Raw genomic sequence first — 20,705 nt, 5'->3', positions numbered from 1 at the left:
CACAGGTTTGGTTATTTTGGGTGTTGTCAATGAGAAAGTGAAATCCTTTTTCTTTTTTTTTTGAAGGTACAAGTTTTCTCTATCTGGTTGCCAGGCAACCAAAAGCCTAGGGTTAGTCCACAAGAGGACGGTGCATGCATGTGGGTCCAGATGTACACACACATACATACACTGACACACATGCATGCATATATATATATATATATATATATATATATATATATACGCACACACCTGTGTGTTACTGTGGTAAACATTCAACTCTGGTGGCGTATAAACAAGAGCTATCACCCCCAGTCACTGTGTCCACTCTGGGGTTTGTTCTCACTGATCACATGCCAGATCACAAACAGTGTGTACAGGAGTGAGTGTGATGTTTGTGTGTGTGTGTGTGTGTGTGTGTGTGTGTGTGTGTGTGTGTGAGCATCAGGGGGATATTTAAAGTACCATTGTTTAGACTGTTTAGATAGTGGGGCTTGCCGAGGCATCAACAATACCCATCTGTACGCACACTCACAAACCCACCAAAACAGAAACACACATGCATGCAGACACACACTTCATGTGTGCACATAAACACACTCGCACACATCAATGACAGAAAGATGCTCATCCTCATTCAGGCGTGGGAGACGGGCGTCAGGTTGAATTCTTTTTCCTCCATATTTTCTCATGGTGACAGGTGGGGTAATGGGCCATTAGATTAACACCAAAGAGAGGCGGTGCTTTGGTTTGTAATGTAATGCTTTGTTGATGGAAACCAGACGCCTCTCTCCTCCTGACGTAGGCTTTTCTGCAGTATGTGCTTGTGCACGCTTCACTCAAAATAAGGCCAATGATGATAGAATGAGGCAATCTCTGCTCTTTAGCGCATGTGTGTGTATGTGTGTCAGTAAAAAGAGAGGGAAAGGCACAAACACAGGCAGAGGAATCCAGATAGTGTGTGTGTGTGTGTGTGCGGGCATGTGGGGGTGTGTGCATGTGTGTGTGTGCTCATTAAAACCGAGAGGGAGAGAGGAAAAAAATGTTTGGAGAGGGAGAGAGTCCTCTGTGCCCATCAGCAAGGATTTACCGAGGAAGAAGTAAAGGGTCTCTCATCTCTCCTTAGACATCCCCCACTCAGCCCTCTCGACTTCCTCACTGCCTTCTGTTAATTGCCATTGTTCAATACTGTAAATTCCCTTTGTCAGCACACGCCCTGTGAAGACAGAGAGTTAAAATTCTGACCAATTTCAAAGAGAAATTTTCGCTCAGTATTCCGACTGTAGATGGAAACGGGCAAAACTAGACCGCCTTCCGCTGCAGCTCCTTTCAAGTTGAAACAGATGGTGAGACTGCCGCGGTGCTCCCGCAACAGGTCAGACTGTACAACTACAAAGCTAAGCTAAGTGAGGATGACTTTGAAACAGCATGGTGCAAAAAGATAAACAACACCTTGACTGAAAATGAGGGAAATTTAAAAAAAGCACAAAGGGTTTTTACCTCCTGCTGTCATGAAAAGAAATCAGGAATATATTTTAAGAATGCCAGGCTCCCTCAAACTTTCGATACCCTCTATTTAAAAAAAAAAAAAACATTTTACAAAGAAATGAAAGCATATTGAAGTTTATTATAAAGCATACAATGTAAGGCATTGTCAGTGCTGCTACTGTGGAACTTGAGTTCAATATTTAGTCCACTTGCACCCAAATGTGTTTTGCTTATTGATGCCTCATCTGGATGTTTGACCTCCACTGTGCAAAGTGATTTATGTGCAGAGTTTGACACATGAAGGCTGTTTTCACATCGATCTGCTGAAGGAGGAAAGTTTCTCTTTGCTCACCTGAAATGTCAGTTTAACACACGCTCTTGAAAGTGTTACTCCACGATATTAAAACAAAGTCCGACAGCAATCCTGCACAAAGATATATATTATAAATGCTTGTATCCTGTGGCTACATTTCAAATGTGTGAAAGAGAGAGGGAAAATAATACATTTTAGGAATTTAAAATGATGTTGTTCAATGTTTTTTGATCACTTTTAGACATAATATGAAAATAATGTTTTTAAAATCTTAGGAAAGCCTATGCTTATGTCTTATATGTATGAAATTGATAAATGATCATAAAAAATGGATTAAGAAAGCTAGCAAGATCTAAAACTGAGGATTTCTTCAACCTCTAATATGAAATGGCTTCTTATTTTCATACATTCACTGTAGTTTTTTTTAATGTAGCAAATATTTTCATTTCAAACGATAATGTCCTGATGGCATTTTTTTTCGTCCCCATTCATGTTAGGTTACTAAAATAAAATCTAGCTAGAGTAAAAAATGCCTTAATGATAACAAATCACCAACCATCTGATGCTACAGTTTGCAGCTTGTATTGATGAAAGTATTTGGTAAATGGTGTGTAGACCTGAGCATGTATAGCACTTTTCTAGTCTTCTGACTAGTCAAAGCCCTTTTACACTGCAGGTCACAATGATGGCAGAGACTGCTACGTAAAGTGTCCATCAGTAGCCTATTAGCTAATCAAAGCAGCCGAAGCAATTTGGAGTTGAGTGTCTTGCCCATTGACACATTAAACAGCTGGGGATCGAAACCCCCACCCCACCATAGACTATAATCAACAAAGTCACCGGCTTTACAAAGTTTTATACGAAATTTAACGATTAGCGACAAGCTAATGAGCATAGTTTCAAATTTAGCTGCTAAAGAGATATAATCCCTAAAGAGTGATGCATTAAAGGCAGAGAGAGGACAAAAAATAAATCTTTAAAAAAAAGAGTGGGTGAAGGCCAGAGACAAAAAGAGGGTGAAAGTCTAAGATTGATCATGAACACACCAGTCCTCATCATCATGTTTGATCCATACAGTCTAAGGTTGTAACTTTTAACCGAACACATGCCATAACAGGTCAGTGCAATGCGCGTGTCTTGGAGCAGCCAATCACGGTGATTTTGTGGTCAACCACCAGAGAAAAGACTGCTGTCTCTGAAGCAGGAGAAGAAAGACTGTGTGGCTCACTTCAACTTCTTTTCATGTCAACAGTATTTCAATCAGGTAAGCACCTTCATCACTTAATGAATCAGATCCTTATATGGGGGGGAACAGACATGTGACAATGTGCAACCAGCTTTCGTCGTTTTTCGAGTATGTGTTCGGGATGCCGTTTATAGGATGCTCCTCAAAAAAAATCTCCCTCCATGCTCAAATCAAATATCAGCAGCCCTAACTGATGTGTGTAAAAAAAACAAAAAAAACATTACTGTTTGCCAACAACTTAGTTATATCAATTTTAAAGATATGTTTGTGATGTGTTTACAACTTGTCTCTGCAGCCCTCAGGGGGCCAAAAGAAAAAAATCTGTTATTGCAGTTTTGACACCCTACATGTAGCCTTCGTTGCTAACTAGGTCGGCTAGGTTCTGACCTTCAGTAATTCCCAGCTTCAAACGAAAGAGCAGACGTAACCAGTGCTGGCTGGCCAGTTAATTCTAGGGTATCTAAACAGTGTTTGGATCCATGATTCCCTCTGATTCTATGAGGAGAGTAAGACATGGGAAGTGTAGAAATAATCGTTTTGATTCTTTCAGTCAAAAGAAGATGATTAGCTAGCTGGCAGCACAGTTCTTGCTTGTGCTGACAAAGCCAGGAGAGGCACACGTTTTCCACTGTCATGAAAAGTGACTACAGAAAATGTGACATGTCATTAATTTTTTATTGGGAAAAGTGCCATTATGAGATAAAAACTGGGTTGACGTAAAAGTGTTAAAATGGCGTTTTAAAAATGTATGTCTTATTTCTTTAATATTGAGGGCTCTGCGGCTGCTGTAACAAAGTCTGAATGTTCCAACGAGAGACAAGTTTTCTGCTGTTCCAGGCAGAGACCTCGGCTAAAACTGTAGGCCATGTGACAACAACTCAACAGCAGCTCTGACACAATATCTATAATCGTTGACATGTTCTCGGGCCCCTGTCCAGCTCTGGCTGAAAAGCCTTTATCTACACATTGTCAACTTCTCACAGTCTAAGGAAAACTGTTTCACTTTTGGCCGGGTGACAGTGCATTTTTGACATCATCCAGTGCCTTTCTGAGCAGGACTCATGAGAGAAAGCGACAGGAAGCTATTCATCAAAACCTACACCATGAGTCAACAAATGTGTTCCCACATGAAAGGAACCTTTCTTATTGAATACTCGTGTGAACATCCGAATAACACACCCACTTGGACGCAAAAACAACTCAACGCTGTGATTACTTTCAATGTTCAGAAACCAGGTAGAGGGAGGAGGAACAAGCTGAGGGTCGGCTGTTTGTGTTTGCTGCTCTGCAGAAGATCAAAATGACTGAGCGTAAGTGAGCCAGTCAAGGCTCCACCAACGAATCCATATCAGGAGAAAAGCAGATTGTTGAAAGGTAGATCAATGCTAACAAACCAATAACAAAAAAAGTCCTCTACTGGTGCTAAGAGGACTCTTTTTTTTGTTATTCTCTACTTTAATCTCTAGTCAAGGTTGAAAATAAGTTAAAAAAAAATGTAAACATTGAGATTTGGCATTTCTATATGTTTTGGCCTTGAAATGTTAATGTGGTTATCTGTGACAGCCTGGTGTTGTTTTGTCTTTATCTGCAGTGCATCCTCGCTCTGGTGTTTATACACTTTGCAATGCGGAGTACATTTGACATTTAATGAAGGAGAAGAGTGTTTGTCTTTGACTTGCTAAACTTTCTGTAGCTTCACAATGCTCTTTCTTTCTCTTATTAGCGATACTTATTGTTTCATTATTGGGAGTCAAATGATTTCTCAGAGACGGCCTTCTTCGATGCAAGGATGTTTATTGAACAAACAAATGAGAACTGAAGTCTGCAGGGTTCAAAAGTGAACAATACACAAAATGCATTATGTCAGATGCATTTCAATATCATTATGGTTTCCTCCTTCTGGTCGGACTTTTTCACGCTTTCCTCAACCAAACCTGCTCTTCCTCTTCTGACCAAACACACATTAAGTTCCAACTTGTATTTCCTATTGTTCCTCTGCACAGAGCTCCTCAAAACCCGTATATGGAAAACATCTGGACATTCCTGGCAGGTCACTGTAGCCCTGAATGTTCTTGATGAACACATTAGGCGTGTTCGGACCACAGGAACTTATAGTTCTAGGAACTGTTGGAACCCTCCTCCTTGTTTATTCATTCAGGAACTATGAACTATTTTAGTTCCTAGAACCCTGTTGAAAGGAACCTTTGTAATTCCTGCTTTAGAGTAGGTACTCTCCCAGCACCATGGTGGTGCAAATGTAGACAGAGGACTAAGGGACTGTTCTTCTGTCTGCATTCGCACCGCCATACCTACTCTGAAGCTAAAAATGTTCCTCTAAACGGGGTTCTAAAATTAAAGTCATATTCTGTGCAGAGTAATTAAAAAAGGGGGAGGGTTCCAACAGTTCCTAGAATTATGAAAAAGTTCCTGCAGTCTTAAAACGCCTATTGTCACTTATTCCAGTCAATCATATTATTGTTATCTACATTTACTTTACATAAAGTTCTCAGTTCGTGTCGTGCTTTTGTAAGTCTATAAATACATATTGTGTATGTTATATTGTGTTACTGTATATTTTATCATATTTCTACCTATTTTTATCAAACGTGTTTTCTTTTTTTTTTCACTGATCATTTTTGGTCAATTTTTGCCTGTTTAAGTTACGACAGCTGAAAAGAGATTGGACCTGTTGGCAGGAGAGCGTTGGGGGTGACGTGCAGCAAAGAGCCGAGGTCAGATTTGAACCCACGGCCACTACTATAGCCTCTGCACGTAGGGTGCACGACATAACCACTAGGCTATCTGCCGCCCCTCAAACACACGTTTTCTTACTTGAATATGTTTTTGATACACGCAAATAATGCACCACACAAACAACTCATTTGATTATTTCTTTTGTCAACAAGCTGCTGCTGCTGAGGGTTTTAACCACAGATTTAAAGGCTTTCATTGGCTCGAATCTGTATTGAGCTGCTGTCAAAGTAAAAATGAATATGTTCGATTGCACCATATGGTTAAAAACCATGACTGGAAGGATAGGTTGATGAAGATTGTTGTATGTGTAAACAGGACCAGATAGTCAAGGTAAAAAGCAACACTCCCTCAACATCTCCTATTTTCACTATTACAAGAGCGACTCACATTTTCTGAAATTGCACGTCTTCTTTTTCTATAGCTTCTTTCTCGTTTCACCATGTTTCTCGTCTTCTTGGTCACAATAACGAACAATGCACTACAAGGCTGGCAGACAGAAAGAGAGATACGCAGAGAGATTAGCAGACAGATAGATCAGGAGGTGGTGGAATTATCTATGCAGTGAATCACAGCAGTTACAACTTGTGATCACAGAAGGAACGAGAGAGCCGGGGCGACAGAGGGAGAGTGACAGGCAGGCAGAGAGAGAGACAGAGGGAAGCAAAAAAAAACAAAAAAAAAACAGGTGAGGAGGGGAGGGGGAGAGGAGGAGGTGTCGTTGAAAGTAAGAGGAGAATAGAGCAGTAGAGGAAATCGATGTTCCCCATGCGATCTATAGAACTCTCAATTATCCTCCTGCAGCCTGTCGACGGCAGCTCTCGAGATGAAGAGTGAAGAAGGGAGGAAGAGGCAGTGCAGGAAACGTCGGCGTGAGAGGGGGAACAGGTCGCTCCCGTTTCAGCAGCGTCTACTCTCTCGCAGTGCAGTGTGATGACGAACTCTGCTGCAATGCAAATTTACTGTCCTGTTTGTGCAGGGGGAAGCCGGCTGCAGAGGACAAAACACAAGACAGGAGAGAGAGAGAAACAGACTGAAAGAGAGGGAGACAGCAACAGAATGGAAATGAGACAGACAGAAAGAAGAGAGCAGAACAAAGGGAGGGAGTAGAGGTGAGGGGGGGAAAAGAGACACAAAGGCAGCAGAAAGAGGAAAAGAGGAAGGATGCCTTCAATGGAAGATGGAAGAAACAGATGGAAAAATAACAAAGAGATGAGGGGAAAGAAGAAAAGAAGAAAGGCGGGTAAATAAATTCAATAGAAACCTTCCACACACAGCAGCAGCTGACTTCGTCTAAGAAAATCAATACTGACTGTAGGCAAAGTCCCCACAGGCCAGAGAGAAAGGATAACTCTGCATGAACATTTTCACACTACAGCACACATGTTGGATCTGCTAAACCTGTGAGGAACTGACTCAGTGCTTATATCCTGAGGGAGTAACCAAACCGAAAACCGAAATCCAGTAACCATTAAATAGCCGTAACTTTAACTCAAGTCTTTATTTTGCAGCCTTGTTTGATTCTTTTGGCTTGGTGGCTGTAAAGGGAAGTTCATCTGCAGGGGGGGGAAACATACTGTAAGCAAACAGAAACAAATTAGTCTTCTATTGTTCTATTTCTATAACTCAAAAACAGACTCCTGTGGCTTATTATAGCCTTTTGGAACCAAATACCACATGCTGTTTCAGAGACAGTAAAAATGAAGGACAACTGGGGAGTGGGGAGGGGGGGGGTTATCTCTCAATGTCATGTCCATAAAAGCTGAGGTGACACTTTCCTACACCAGTGGTCAACAGAATGTATGCAGTGCATTGCTTTCATTAACCATTAACCCTATTACCCTACCTTTACATACATCAATCAATCAATCTGTATTTGTGTAGCGCCAATTCGCAACAAATGTTATCTCAAGACAATTCCCAAAAGCGCAGGTTATAACCTTACTCTTTGTTATATTATCTGCAAAGACCTAACATGAATCCATCATGAGGACTAAGCAGGATTTAGCAAAGTTACAGTGGGAAGGACCAACTTCCTTCAAGAAGCAGAAACTTTGCGCAGAGCCTCATGATTGGTTGACTCATGATAAATATCTGCCGAACCATCTGCCGAACTGTGCTGAGCGCGGGAAGTTGGGATAGAGGGAGATGCAGAAAGAAAGATAGGGGCAAACAGAGCAACAACAACAACAATAACATCAACTACTTTTTGGTTGCTCATCCGAACTTTATCATTAAGGGTTAAGAGTCAAATTTGGAGTAGTCCCATGGCTTGTTTTTTTTAAAATATTTTGTCATGTAGGAATCAGATTCCTCTTGCATTATTTAAAAGTATACATGTTCTGCGAGACTGCTCATCTGTATTTGACCCATTTTTTTAAATAAATAAGAGCAGCATGTGCTCAAAGCATTATTTAATAGCTTACATGCATGTTATTTTGAAGAGGGAGGAAAGACCCGGAGCATCTGGAAAAACTCATCTAATAGCTATGAGAGAAGATGCAAAATCCCCGGTTGGGATTAAAACCAGGGCCGTCTTCCTGTGAGGCAAAACATTGGAAGTGCAAAAGGGGAATTACCAATATGTCAGCAGTATCAACTTTTTGAGACCATATAATGTGAGCATTTTGACCGGAAAATACAATAAAAACACTGAAAGTTGTATTGTATGTTTTATGAAGCGGGAGAGTATTGTATTGTTCTGTTACTCTGAGCAATTATAAACATCTGAACTACTACCAAAACCTAGGAACATTCATTTTTCCGTTAGCATTTTTATAAAACATCAAAACATGTTGAGTAGTAGGCTTTAGAGGATTTAGTAGATGTATTTGTGGGTCAAGCATCTCCCTGCTTTCAGGCTTTTTGCTAGGCTAATCACCTCCCGACTTCAGCTCTGTACTTAACACACAGCCATGAGAGTGGTATTGATCTATCTCTGAGAAAGAAGCAGAATAAGAATACTTCCCAAAAAACGTCAAAGCAACCCGCAAATCTGTGTTTTTCCAACAGGGAGGACCAGCTGGGAACAACAGATTGCTACAATAATTAAGCCCTCACAAGTATGACCAAAAAAGAACATACAGACATACAGAATAATACTGCACAATCAATGAGATACCCCCCTGCTGATGAACCACACACACACACACACACACACACACACACATACACACACATTGACACACTACAGAGAACAATAAATGCATTCTTAAGGTGCGTTGATGACTCATTTTAATCAATGGGAGACGGTCTAGCTTTTCCAATCTCCGGGGAAGACTGGCTCTCCAAACTCAGCAGGGGGTCACTGGGAGAGATCCACCAGATCGATAGATCGCTTAAACTCAGAGGGGAAAGAGAGTAGCAAAACCAATCCATGAATCTGTTGAGTTGTGTTTACAAGAGAGAAAATAAATTGCATGCAGAAGAGAAGAAGAAACAGAAGAGATTTGTGGCACTAAGAGCTCTTCTGGGCCGACAACAAGAACCAGTTCTCTTTGAAGAAACGTCATCACTCTCCCTTAGTGCCACTATGTGGTTGTGTGTCTGAATGTGTGTATAAGTATGCACTAGATATGTGTGTTTATATGTGATATTTCGGCGTAAACAACAGTGAGGCAGTAATTAGGGAGATGCCATTTCCCTTCTCTCCTCAGCTGTATTGTCTTTAAAGGTGGCTATGATTGTGATTGATGTGCCTTTTAGCTTCTTTTTTTTAATGTATGTGTGAGTGTGTGTGTGTGTGTGTGTGTGTGTGTGTCCATGTGAGATTGTGATAAAGGGTTATTGTATTCGGACACACGCTGTGCTGCATCGAGAGGGGGCCGTACTGAGTCATTATGGTCAGTAAGACATCCATTGATCAAACTGTCAAGTATCTATGTTGGTGTGTATGTGGCTGTGCATCTGCGGGTGTGCTCTCGTCTGATAAGTTAATTGCCCCTTGGCCAATGGAAATACACAGTCTAATGGTTTAGAAACATGCAGTCAATTAGCACTTAACAACAGGAAGTGATACATTCATACACGTACACATTTCCCCTCATCAAACACATTATTTAACTCTGTGTGTTTGTAGTTATTTATTCTCTTCTTCCTCATTATGCATACACCTACATATCACACTAACATGCCTGCTAGCACATGTGTCTTTGCTCACATGTGCTAGCTGAAAATGAGGCTAAACAACATGCGAGGAGAGCGGAGGGGTGGTGATACCTCAGGGAGCTGATTTACAGCGCAGGAGGTGTGTTTCCAGTTGACACACACACACACACACAAATGCACATGCAGTTGGAATAAGACTCAGATGCATACAGACACAGATGCTTGCCAACACAGTAATTTATTCAATCTATGAAAAAAATAGCTGCTGAATCCCTTTATCCACACAACACCTACAAACCTGAGCGATGCATAACACACATGTACATATCCTCATGTGCAGAAACACACATGAATCTGTACAAGAACACACATGCTTTTGTACAAGGACACACATATTCACACATCCAAGCACAAACAGGGATCACACACACAGAGAGGTATCTGCAATAAAATGGGATTAACTCTGCTTGCTGCTAATCCTGTTTGTTTGGTTGTTTTTTTTTAGTCGGATTTTTCTGCACCGCATTCAATTCATTCAAGCTCCCTGGGTTGAAACCCAAATCTGTCAATTTCCTGTTTTGTTAGAGAAAGTGGGCGTCCAGTTTACACAACTGTACCTCACACACGTGAACCTGTTCAGGATTTATGAAGAATTAGTATTAGTGTCTTTATCTCATCTCTATATTCACCTAAAAATTCATTATTTGACTCAGGATGTTTTGATCTCCATAAATATTTTCCCTGCTGTGAAAAGCTTGAGTCTCTCCTGGTTCAGAGCTTGCAGGTCAGTTCATGAAAAGTGTGCACTAGAAAAATGAATGAGAGAGACAGTTAGCACTCACATGCTCCAGTGGAGCCGCTCAGCAGCCGACAGAAGCAGACAGGGGTTCTCCTCCCAGGTGTGAATGTTTGTAAAAGCAGCAATTTACCCGAAACAAAACCGAACTTGTGCAAATCTTAGTGCTGTCCATCACGGCACCGCAAGCAACACTCACAGTAATCGGTTTGTTCAGACACTGCAGATGGGGGTGTTGGCAAATTGTAAGTTAAAGGGGCAGTTAAATCACAAAACACATGTTTTCTCTCTGAATGTAGTTGTATCAAGCTGGGTGAGTTGAAGTGTTTTATGCGCTGATTTACTTCAGATGCCTGCTTCAGTCAGATGCCTCTTATACATTTAAATGGATTGGAATGCAACGCAATTTAAATTGCAGTAATTCACTTTACATTTCGCTCAAAAATATGTAAATCTGTGCTAATTATGTGCAAAATAAATGCAAGCCGGAGACAAATATTTGAGTAAAGTTCTGTTGGGTAAGCAGTTGTTCGTTTCCAGAGGAATTTCCCTGGAACAAGTGCTCCATTTAAACCCAAGTAAATATTTATTAATTATTAATAAGCTTTTTGTAAGCCTGCCTGTAGACAAATTTCTCCATTTTGCATGTGCATTTGACCATGATCCAATTGAGCACCGCCTCTAATCTGTCTGCATTTTTTTCTAAGGCGTATTATTTTTTCCCCCCCAGAGAAATCTGAGGTAATTGTTGGGAGATTGTCAGAAATGCAAGGATTTCTAAAGCACGTACTCTGTATATTTCATGCTAATCTTTGCTTTCTAAACAACTGCACTAAGTGTTATTTTTGCCCTGTTTTCCTGAATAATCCAGAGACGTTGCTTTTGAACAACGGTTTTTTGAAAGACAGTTTCTTTACCAGTGACACGGTATCAATGAAATGTGTTGACAGTGAGACTTCCAGATATTTCAATCAGGAGAGAATTAAGGAGGAGTTAACAATTATTTATTGAACAGTTTAAGAGAAATATAAATATGCAATGTCCTTGGCAATTAGGCTCAGAGGGGTAGCGAGTACGAGGATAGGACACCCTATCTATATGGAGTCTAGACACTGGTGGTGATGTTGGTGATATAAGAATGCAGGGTGTGATGAGGAGTGGGTTTCTGAGGCTGAATCTTAGCTCTGCTGAGCTGGAATGGAGGTGACTGGGGTGGAAGAGGAGGGTCGCAGAGATCGCACTGAAATGACAAACTGGCTGCGGAAGAGAGAGAACAGATTTAAAAGTTTGACCGCAGCAGGATCATTGGTTGAGAGAGGTTGTGGCAGAATCAGGTTGGATTATAACTTAAAGACTAAACGCCAATAATTAGCTGATCACCAGAGCAGGGAGCTGGTAGAAGTGCTAGAGGGAGTGGCTAAATTGAATGAAGAAAATTGAATGAATGTGTGAGAGAATATAACCAGTCTTCCTGCTTGAACTTATATGCTGAACTCCATATCACACATACTGTTATACATTTCTCTTCAGAACTTATGGAAGACTTAAACTAATGGAATTATCAATCAACCTGTATTAGTACAGTGCCAATTCATAACAAATGTTGTCTGAAGACACCTGGCTAGCAGGTCTAGACTGTACTCTTTGCTTTATTATTTACAGAGAGCCAGCATCAATCCATCAAGAGCACAGCACCTACCAACATTTAGCGAAGTAGCAGTGGCAAGGAAAACTGCCGTTAAACAGGTAGAAACCTCAAGCAGAACAAGACAGATTATCAATTGTGTTGAAAATCAGGACAAAAATCAGTTGAGAAATTGACATTTCTTCACCAATGCAGTCTGGCCCAATCATGCCCAATATTGCTCTTTCCCTGGGCTGGTGGTTGTTTCTAATCATACATACAACTTGAGACATGAACTTTGGGAGAAATCCTATACAAATGGATTTTTATCTCTTCTTCTTTAGATCTGTTCAAAGAAATTAATCAAAAGCTGAATTGTTGTCAAGCAAAAGACAGTTGGTTCTGGGATAGCATGTCAGCCAATCAGTTCCAACTTTTTTGCTCCCAACACAGTTTTCCTTTACAATACCAAAGCCTGCTTGAATATGGTTGGTCGATACTTTTTTGAGATACCAACCAGAACACTTCTAATGCCATTTATGTAATTCCTTTCCTACAGATTCTGAATTTGCCTCTGAGAAAGACAATCGTTTTTGGAATTTGATCCTTTGTATTTTAAAAGGATATGCCTCGTCAAACTCACCCTTAATATGAAGATAAAGGTTGACATTTACAAATTCCATCTGGATAACAGTGTTGATTCTTTCAAAAAGATGGATCTTTTATTTTGAAAGGAGATTTTGCGCCGATGTTTCCTGCGGCTTGTGTCCCCTGTTCTGTTTGACCTGATTTATCCATCTAACTTCTGGCTGGTTAAGCCTTGCAGCTTTCTCTATGATCTTGTCTAAATTTACATCTCTCTACATGCTCCTCTAATCGTGGCTGAGGAGAAGTTCTCATCGCTGCTGATGAAAGAGTGAGAGGTCGATCAAATGCAAAGCAGGCTCTCCAAAGTGTCGCTCTGTCTTTGTGGTCTCAAAACAGCAGCAGGACAGTCTGAAGGCAAAGAAAGACTTTTTTATTCCTATAGTGTTCCTCTCCAAAGTAACTGTGAGAACATTTTACAAAATATGGAGAAGATTAGCTTGAACGGCTGTTTGTATTCTGCTGTAATAAAAACAGCAGGACAGATCTGCGTGTTTGTGTCTGTGTTTGGGATAATGGGATGTGAAGACAAAACAATTTCACCCGATGATATCTACTTGATGGACCAACCAGAGAGACGTTTTGTCCTTTAACAACCCAGATACATTAAATATGCAGTAAAAAATGTGCTTGTCAGCATTAATCAAAGTCAAGTTTGAATTACACTGCTGTACAACACAATCACAACACAGTAAGTCACAACTGGTGCAAGATATTCCAGGCAGCAGCACATTTAACACCTGCCATGCAAGCATTCACACAACTAACAGTATAGCTCTGGTTTACTGCTGTTCTTTAAACCGGCATTTGGTGATATATATTATGTTGTTTAAAAAAAATCCCGACAAATTATCTGTACGAAAGAAATTGTTGGATACTTAGAAAACTTGAAAACTAAGAAATTCTAATAGTTTATAGTACGATGACTAAAAGAACAGATGGGAGTAGAGGAGGCTCTACTGAAAAAGAATAGTTTAGTGCAGCTAAAAATAGACTAAATGAAGGTGAACGACACTTTTCAGGCTATGAACTAAGTTCAAAATTAAAAATCGGGAACTATGCATGTGAATTTGTTCACTTTGATATGTGTGAACTAAACTTAGAGCTTGCTGTTTAAATGAGAACAGCACAACCCATGGCTGAGAGTTGAACAAATGGAATGAAGCCTGATTTCTTAGTACTTGTTTTCTACATGCAACTCTGAATTAATAAGTGGAGGCAGTTTCATATAATGAGCGCAAGCCTGAACAAGCACTCTGGTCACGCAGGTCAAACCTAAAGAAAAGCTAAAGGCAGAATCTCATTACACTTTGTTCCAGACAGAAAAAAAATATTATTATTAAGTATTTTTTGTTTTGAGAAAGCTTAACCAACAGATATTGTCATATTATTATTATTATCAGTTAAATGTGAAAAGCTGCTTGCTGAAGGAGCCTTTTAGCATCTTTCAGCTTTTGTTTTGGTTATGGGTCTCAGATGACTTATGATGCTTTTTCCAGCAGAAACCAGCTACAGCCAGCCTGCTTTTGAAAACAGGACTTTGGTTCGTTACCATTCCTGCTGTACTGAGAACAACTGAAGTACCGCAGTATTCCTCTTTTTAAATGTCTAACTAAATTACAGTCTCAACTTGATATCAGATCACTACATCACATGTGGGTTTCTAAATTCCCCGGTGCCAATTAATTAAATTTGTGGCGATAAGTATCAAACCTTCTTTACTAGTAATCCCAATAGCCTATTTTAAACCAAACTTGATCAAAAACACTTCTATATTTCTAAAGGAGTCAGCTGAAGAAATATATAAAATAAAAATGGAGCAGTCCTTTCTGTACACAGTCTTTGTTGTGTTTTCGAAGGGCTCTCCAGTTCCCACTATCATCCACTCCTGCCACCATTAACAAGAGATATTGTCCCCATCATTTACTGTACCATCCTTGCCTCAAAAGGCGATAAAGACGCTAAGAGCTGTGGAAATCCAGAGAGTAGAGTGGATAATGGCTGTGACGATGATGGCGGTGAAGATGAGCGTTAAGATGATTGCTATGACAGTTATGTTATGGTGTTGGGATGATGGCAACGTGAGCATCGTCTTTCCAAGTGTACCCGGGAGACACTTAGGATGTTAGTATGTTTATATTGTGTTTGGACCTCAAGAGAAAGATGCAGGAAAGGAGAAAATTAAAAGTATAACTTAAGCCTATCCTATAACATTCGTCCAAGAGCTGTGACTTATTTAAATGAGCCTCTAATTACCTTAATGGCTGGTAACCTTCTATGGCAGGCTACTAAAGGGAGCTCTTGGATGGTATGTGATTAATAAAGCTTAATTTCCTTTATGATGGGCTATTTGTGCAGCATTAATTTAGTATGTTATGGGTGAGAGGGGGGATGGTTTGCTGTTCCTTGCACAGCTGCAGTACAACAGCCTACTGTTTGTATTATCAAGCTCTGTTTCCTGGCGTTGGGATGTTCTATTATGCAGCAAAATATCTGATAAAATGCCTCAAGAGATCGGGGCGCTGTAAAGCCTAGCGGATATGTCATGCGCCCCATGCACAGAGGGTCCTCATTGCAGCGGCCGTGGGTTCGAATCCGACCTCTGCCCCTCGCTGCGTGTCATAGCCCTCTCTATCCTCCCAACATTTCCTGTCTCTCTTCGGTTTTCCTATCAGATAAAGGCAAAACTGGCCCAAAAATACATCTTTATAAATGACTCTAGATAGAAATAGTGTCAATAGGTGTTTTTGAACCTAACAGTTCTGGGGACTTTTTGACACTGTACTATCCAGTAGGGTGTTCCTGGGAACTACACACCCATGGGGACTTTTTCTCTGTCTGTATTCGCACCACCATGGTACCTATTTTGAACAGGGGTTAAAAAGGTTCCTTTAAACAGGGTTCTAGGGACTAAAATAGTTCATAGTTCCTGTGGTGCTGAATCAATAAAAAAGGGGGAGGGTTCCTACAGTTCCTAGAACTATGAAAGAGTTCCTGCGGACCGTAGGAGTTTTACTGTAGTATAAATGATCCAGAATACCTTGTAACTGAAAACCAGTCTGGTAGCAATGTCTGGTACTGTATTGGAACATATTTATTACAGCATAATTTGCAATTAGAAAAAGAATAAAATAAATCATTTCCCAAACCCAAGCGTCTTTACAAAGCTTTAGACTCTTCTATTGAAGAACAAAATGTTTTGTTTCTCTGCTGTCAGTTATATTTCACCCCTCTAGCACACCACCACCAACATGTGTCCAGGCTTCATCTACAGCTCCCTTGGGACAAACCCCGGGGGCTGGCTATTTATAGGACTCCATCCACGTAAACGGATGTAATTGACAAGGTCAATGCAACACTCTTTAATCACTTGTGGCATCTCCCTTGATTAAACTCATAATACACAGAGTACTGAGAAAGACTGTGACAGGAATCTCTTTTGATCATTTTGTTTTCAGACAAAGTGGAAGCCTTGAATGGCATTAACACAGTGCATGTAAAATTATTTTCCTCCAGTTAGTCTTGTTTGTGTTGGCAAAAAAAAAAAAAAAAATACTTTGTCATAAAAAAATGAAAGTTTTGGGGGAATTTGCATATTCCCTCACAGAGGACATCTGCCTAACTAGCTTCATTCCCAACATTTGAAAAATCATGGAGTCTATATCAAAGATAGATTAATAAGCTTTCCAGAAACTCAAGTTAAACACAGACAGACAAAAGTTAAGCAGGAGATTTAGATCATTAAGCATCCTATACATGCTTAATATTGCTGTCTGAATGGATTTGTTTGAGCAGGACATTGGTCATTTGTTATTGTATAGTTATAAGCGTTCAGTTGGGAGACATGCTATCCTTATCACATCTACCAAGCTGCTTTTCTAATAAATAGTTTGTAGAAAATGTTATTCATCATTTTTTATGACTTTTCTCTTACAAGCTCAATGCGTAGCTCCTGGGATTTAATTAGACTGCACTAAAATGAAATGCTAATTCTGTTTAGCATGAGGTAAATAACTTACTATTTGCTATCGTGTTAGCCATATCAACAATTTCAGGAGACAGGGGATGAGAGCAAACCAAACCTTGTACTCTGGCCTTTACTAGCATCTCCGACCACTTTTAGGCCCAAGCAGTCTATCTAAAATGAATAGCACTAATCTGAAATTCCAGGTTCCTGTGGTGATTCAAAAGCTTATGTTAAGAAAGTGTTTAATGAAGCTTGGAGCCCAAATCAAATGACAGACCAATACATCAGATAACTTATGACTTTCCTGTTCAAAGAGAAGTATTGATTCGTAACATTAGAAATAAATAAGCGCTATAGGTTTACAGAAGTCTTTAAAGTGTGGCTCCATCAAACTGAACAAACCAAAACTTGCAGTCAAGTGTCATCACTTCATTCAGTGTATTTCAACGGTATTACCTGAGTTGGATCGTCACTGTTATAAAATGATGAAAATGAAGGAGTCATGTTTATGCTTTAGTGTCAGTGTTCAGATCTGGAGTAGAACCATATTATAGTCTTTTCCGCAAAATATTATTAGATACTATTGAAAATCGCAATCAATATGTTTGTGAATTTGTGAAGAATAATGCACGGAGGCAGACTACTGCACAATCTGTTAAACACAGCAGTGTCTGAGTTAGAAAGGCCACTTGTGGCACAACATCGGCCCCTCAGTTTATCGCATTCATCCTCTCTGCTGTCCCCCAAAGCCACAAAGCTATTCATTTACCATCCTTTGCTCTTTGTAGACAAAATTAATATTATAAATTGTGATTTTTTTGAATAGTTTAAATTACAAAATGCTATGCAGCAGCCATTAGTCATGATGCTACTCGTGTTATAAGGAGTACTTCCTAATATTTCGAAGCGCTTGTTTCAGCCAAACGGGGGCGTGCTCAATTTGGCGACAGGAAAGTCTGGCATGACTGTTCACCATCCACATGACAATACTTTAACACAGCTTGTCTCTGCTGCCCCCTAGTGACCATACAATCTGCATTTACAATCCACTTCTAGCACAAGTGTTGCAGACTTCTGTGCTTGTCTGAAAACTGTTCAGCCATTTCACTCCTTATTCCCTTTTTTTTCTCACAAAGGGCGCATTGTAAAGAAGGATGAATTCTCGTGATTATAAAATGAAAATTGGACATAAACCCACAGTTACTCATTCTGAATTAAGCAGAGGAAGCTTTTCAGCCATCATTTGTCACATGAAAAGACAGTCCACTCGACAAACATAGAAGTGGGCCACATTATTTACAAAAACTACAGTATTCAGTGAATATTTTCCACCGTATATCATTTAAATACATAACTATAAATAACTCCCCAAACAGCAGGGACTGTCTCCACCTCATTACACTCTGAGAGCCGGGAATGCTACAGGACCTGGAAAGGCACACACTGATCTGGAGATCATTTGGCTTTTCTGTCTGCTGATAATGAAGAGAATCAAAATCTGGTTCTGTCCAGCTCTGCTTTCTCTCCTCACAGTTTTTTCACCTGTGGTCAAATGTTAATGACCCACTTGTTACTGGAATTATTTCTGGGGCTCTTGTCAATTATGTGCATACGGATCACGGCGAGAGGAGACGAAAGTTCAATTTGTTGAGAAAAGCGGATAGCTGAGACAGAGCCCAATTGAATGCAGTTTAAGGATGTGTATGATTCAAAGGCTACAAGTGAAATGGTAAACAGGTCAGAAAAATGGCAGTGCATATTTTATTAGGCTTATCATCACCAACCATCAAATTAAAACTATCTATCAAAAAATATCTTTAGAACATAGATATTCTCATTTACTAAACAACTTGGCATTTTAACTGTAATCTCAAATTTAGATTCAACCCATGCTATAAATCAATGAAATCTTTCTAATTTACATAGTTAGGTCAGGAGCTTCCACAGTTTGGAGTATGCAAAACGTTGTGGTCTGCAGTGTGAGGGAGATTTTGGTGGGCTAGTGTTCAAGAAGTTTCGATTGGTGTTGGCAAAATGCTGACTCATCTCAAAGTGCAACGATACTAGTAAAAATGTCCCGTTTCTGAGTCTTTGACTTCGGCTCCCAACGGAGATTCTTATGTACCAATAATTTCAGGAGGTTAGAGCTGTTAAAGGAAGTTTCATAATGTTGAGATGTATATTTGCATTGTGTTCATGGCTGGATTACCAACTGGTTAAAGACACAACAATGTCTTAGACTCCCTGTGTCGCACATTTCAAGCCATGTAATTAACTGAAATGTCAGTCAGATGGAAATCAACTTTAATCCAGAACCAAAACATCTCAATAACTATTGAAAGGAATTAGAAATTGAAAGTATTAATAAAACAAATGATTCTTTCATCAACCGGAGCAGAACTCTGTGTCTGGAGCTAATTATCAAATTAGCTACAGTGATAAAGGTAAATCTAGACGAAGAAACATAATAAACATCTTGCTGGCATCTGCACTTTAACAATGTTAGCATGCCAATTTTTGCATTAAGCTAAAAAATAAAAAAAGCATAGCTGTAAAAATAGTAAACACCTGCTGAACATCCATATGCTAGCATTAGCACTTTAACCACACAAGAATGCTGAAAATGTTTAGCTAAGAAATTAATAGCATATAGTAAACACAGTATAGTTTGTAAATTACAAGAACCAACTCACTATTTGATCTTGACCATGTTAGCATGCTAATTTCAGTGTTTAGCTAAAAACTTCATCATAGCCTATGTGCAGTCTCACAGAGAAGCTAGCTGTAGTTTGATAAACTACATCAAAGTAAAATATATCAAGTATAGGGCAACTTTATTTGCCTTACAATATAGTATTAGTCCTTAATATCTTTAACTAATTTTGTGCTCACAGTTTACACATTCATAAATGAATTGATGTTAACTCAAATCTACCATAACAGACTGTAAAACCAGATGTTCGGTTGTTGTATTTCAGAATAGGAGCACTGGTTAGTCTCTATGCAAATAATGAAACTGCATCTATAGTCTGCTTTGTTTCCTGTTCTACAATGGGACATGACTGGGCACATATTCAAAAGAGGCACAGCAGTTTTGCCCTGGTGCTCACCAACAGATTGATCCAGCCATGGGTGTGTCCTTATGCCCGTTTGATTGTTCCTCAAATGATTCAAACGATCAAAGTATGAAGAAAAGGTTCATTCAACTCTTCTATACTGCATACAGCACAATCAGTAGAAGTCCACAGTATGAATAGATAAATACTACAATCTGATTTGACTTTCAGGTTGCTGTGCATTTATATCTTTCATATCAAAGATGGCTGTTTTTAAGTGCCATCTGTCATGATGAGAGCACAACAAATAAATCTCAGCCAGAGCCAGACTGACGCAGCAACAGAGAATCATTGTTCATGTTTGCTCTCTGGTGACACTTGCTGGTGGAAAACAGACCCTACTCTTTAATTTACCACTGCTGTAGCCTTCAAAACTTTCAGAAAATGATCGTTGATAGTTGATAATCAGAAGGGGAAAGTATACATTAACTCCCTTCCTTCTGGTTATAGATTAGGTATCAGAGTTATTATCAGTTCCATCGACAATACAGTTTTTGACCATTTCAACAAGTGTCGGCAAAAGATGTCAAAACTAATTTTGTGTTGCATAACTTATTTTTTTTGCATTTTTTATTTTATCTTATCGTCATCTAATGAACTCTTGGACTTATCGTATGACCCTCTGAATGGTAACAATCTGAAAGTGCAGGCTTATATATAATTAACGAAG

General features: G+C 39.6%; 1 long non-coding RNA gene across 1 annotated transcript in view; it reads right to left on the bottom strand.

Annotated features, from left to right (window-relative positions):
- LOC136183244 (uncharacterized) overlaps window positions 1-20,256 on the bottom strand; it is a 31,277-nt gene extending 11,021 nt beyond the window's left edge. The window contains exon 1 of the long non-coding RNA XR_010669076.1: window positions 20,030-20,256. This is a non-coding gene — a long non-coding RNA (uncharacterized lncRNA). The remainder of the gene's footprint in view (window positions 1-20,029) is intronic.
- Between the last annotated feature and the right edge of the window lie 449 nt (window positions 20,257-20,705).

This window comes from Labrus bergylta, chromosome 18 (genome assembly GCF_963930695.1).
Source record: "Labrus bergylta chromosome 18, fLabBer1.1, whole genome shotgun sequence".
NCBI classification, from domain to species: Eukaryota; Metazoa; Chordata; class Actinopteri; order Labriformes; family Labridae; genus Labrus; species Labrus bergylta.
This window is presented reverse-complemented; position numbering and strand designations above follow the sequence as displayed.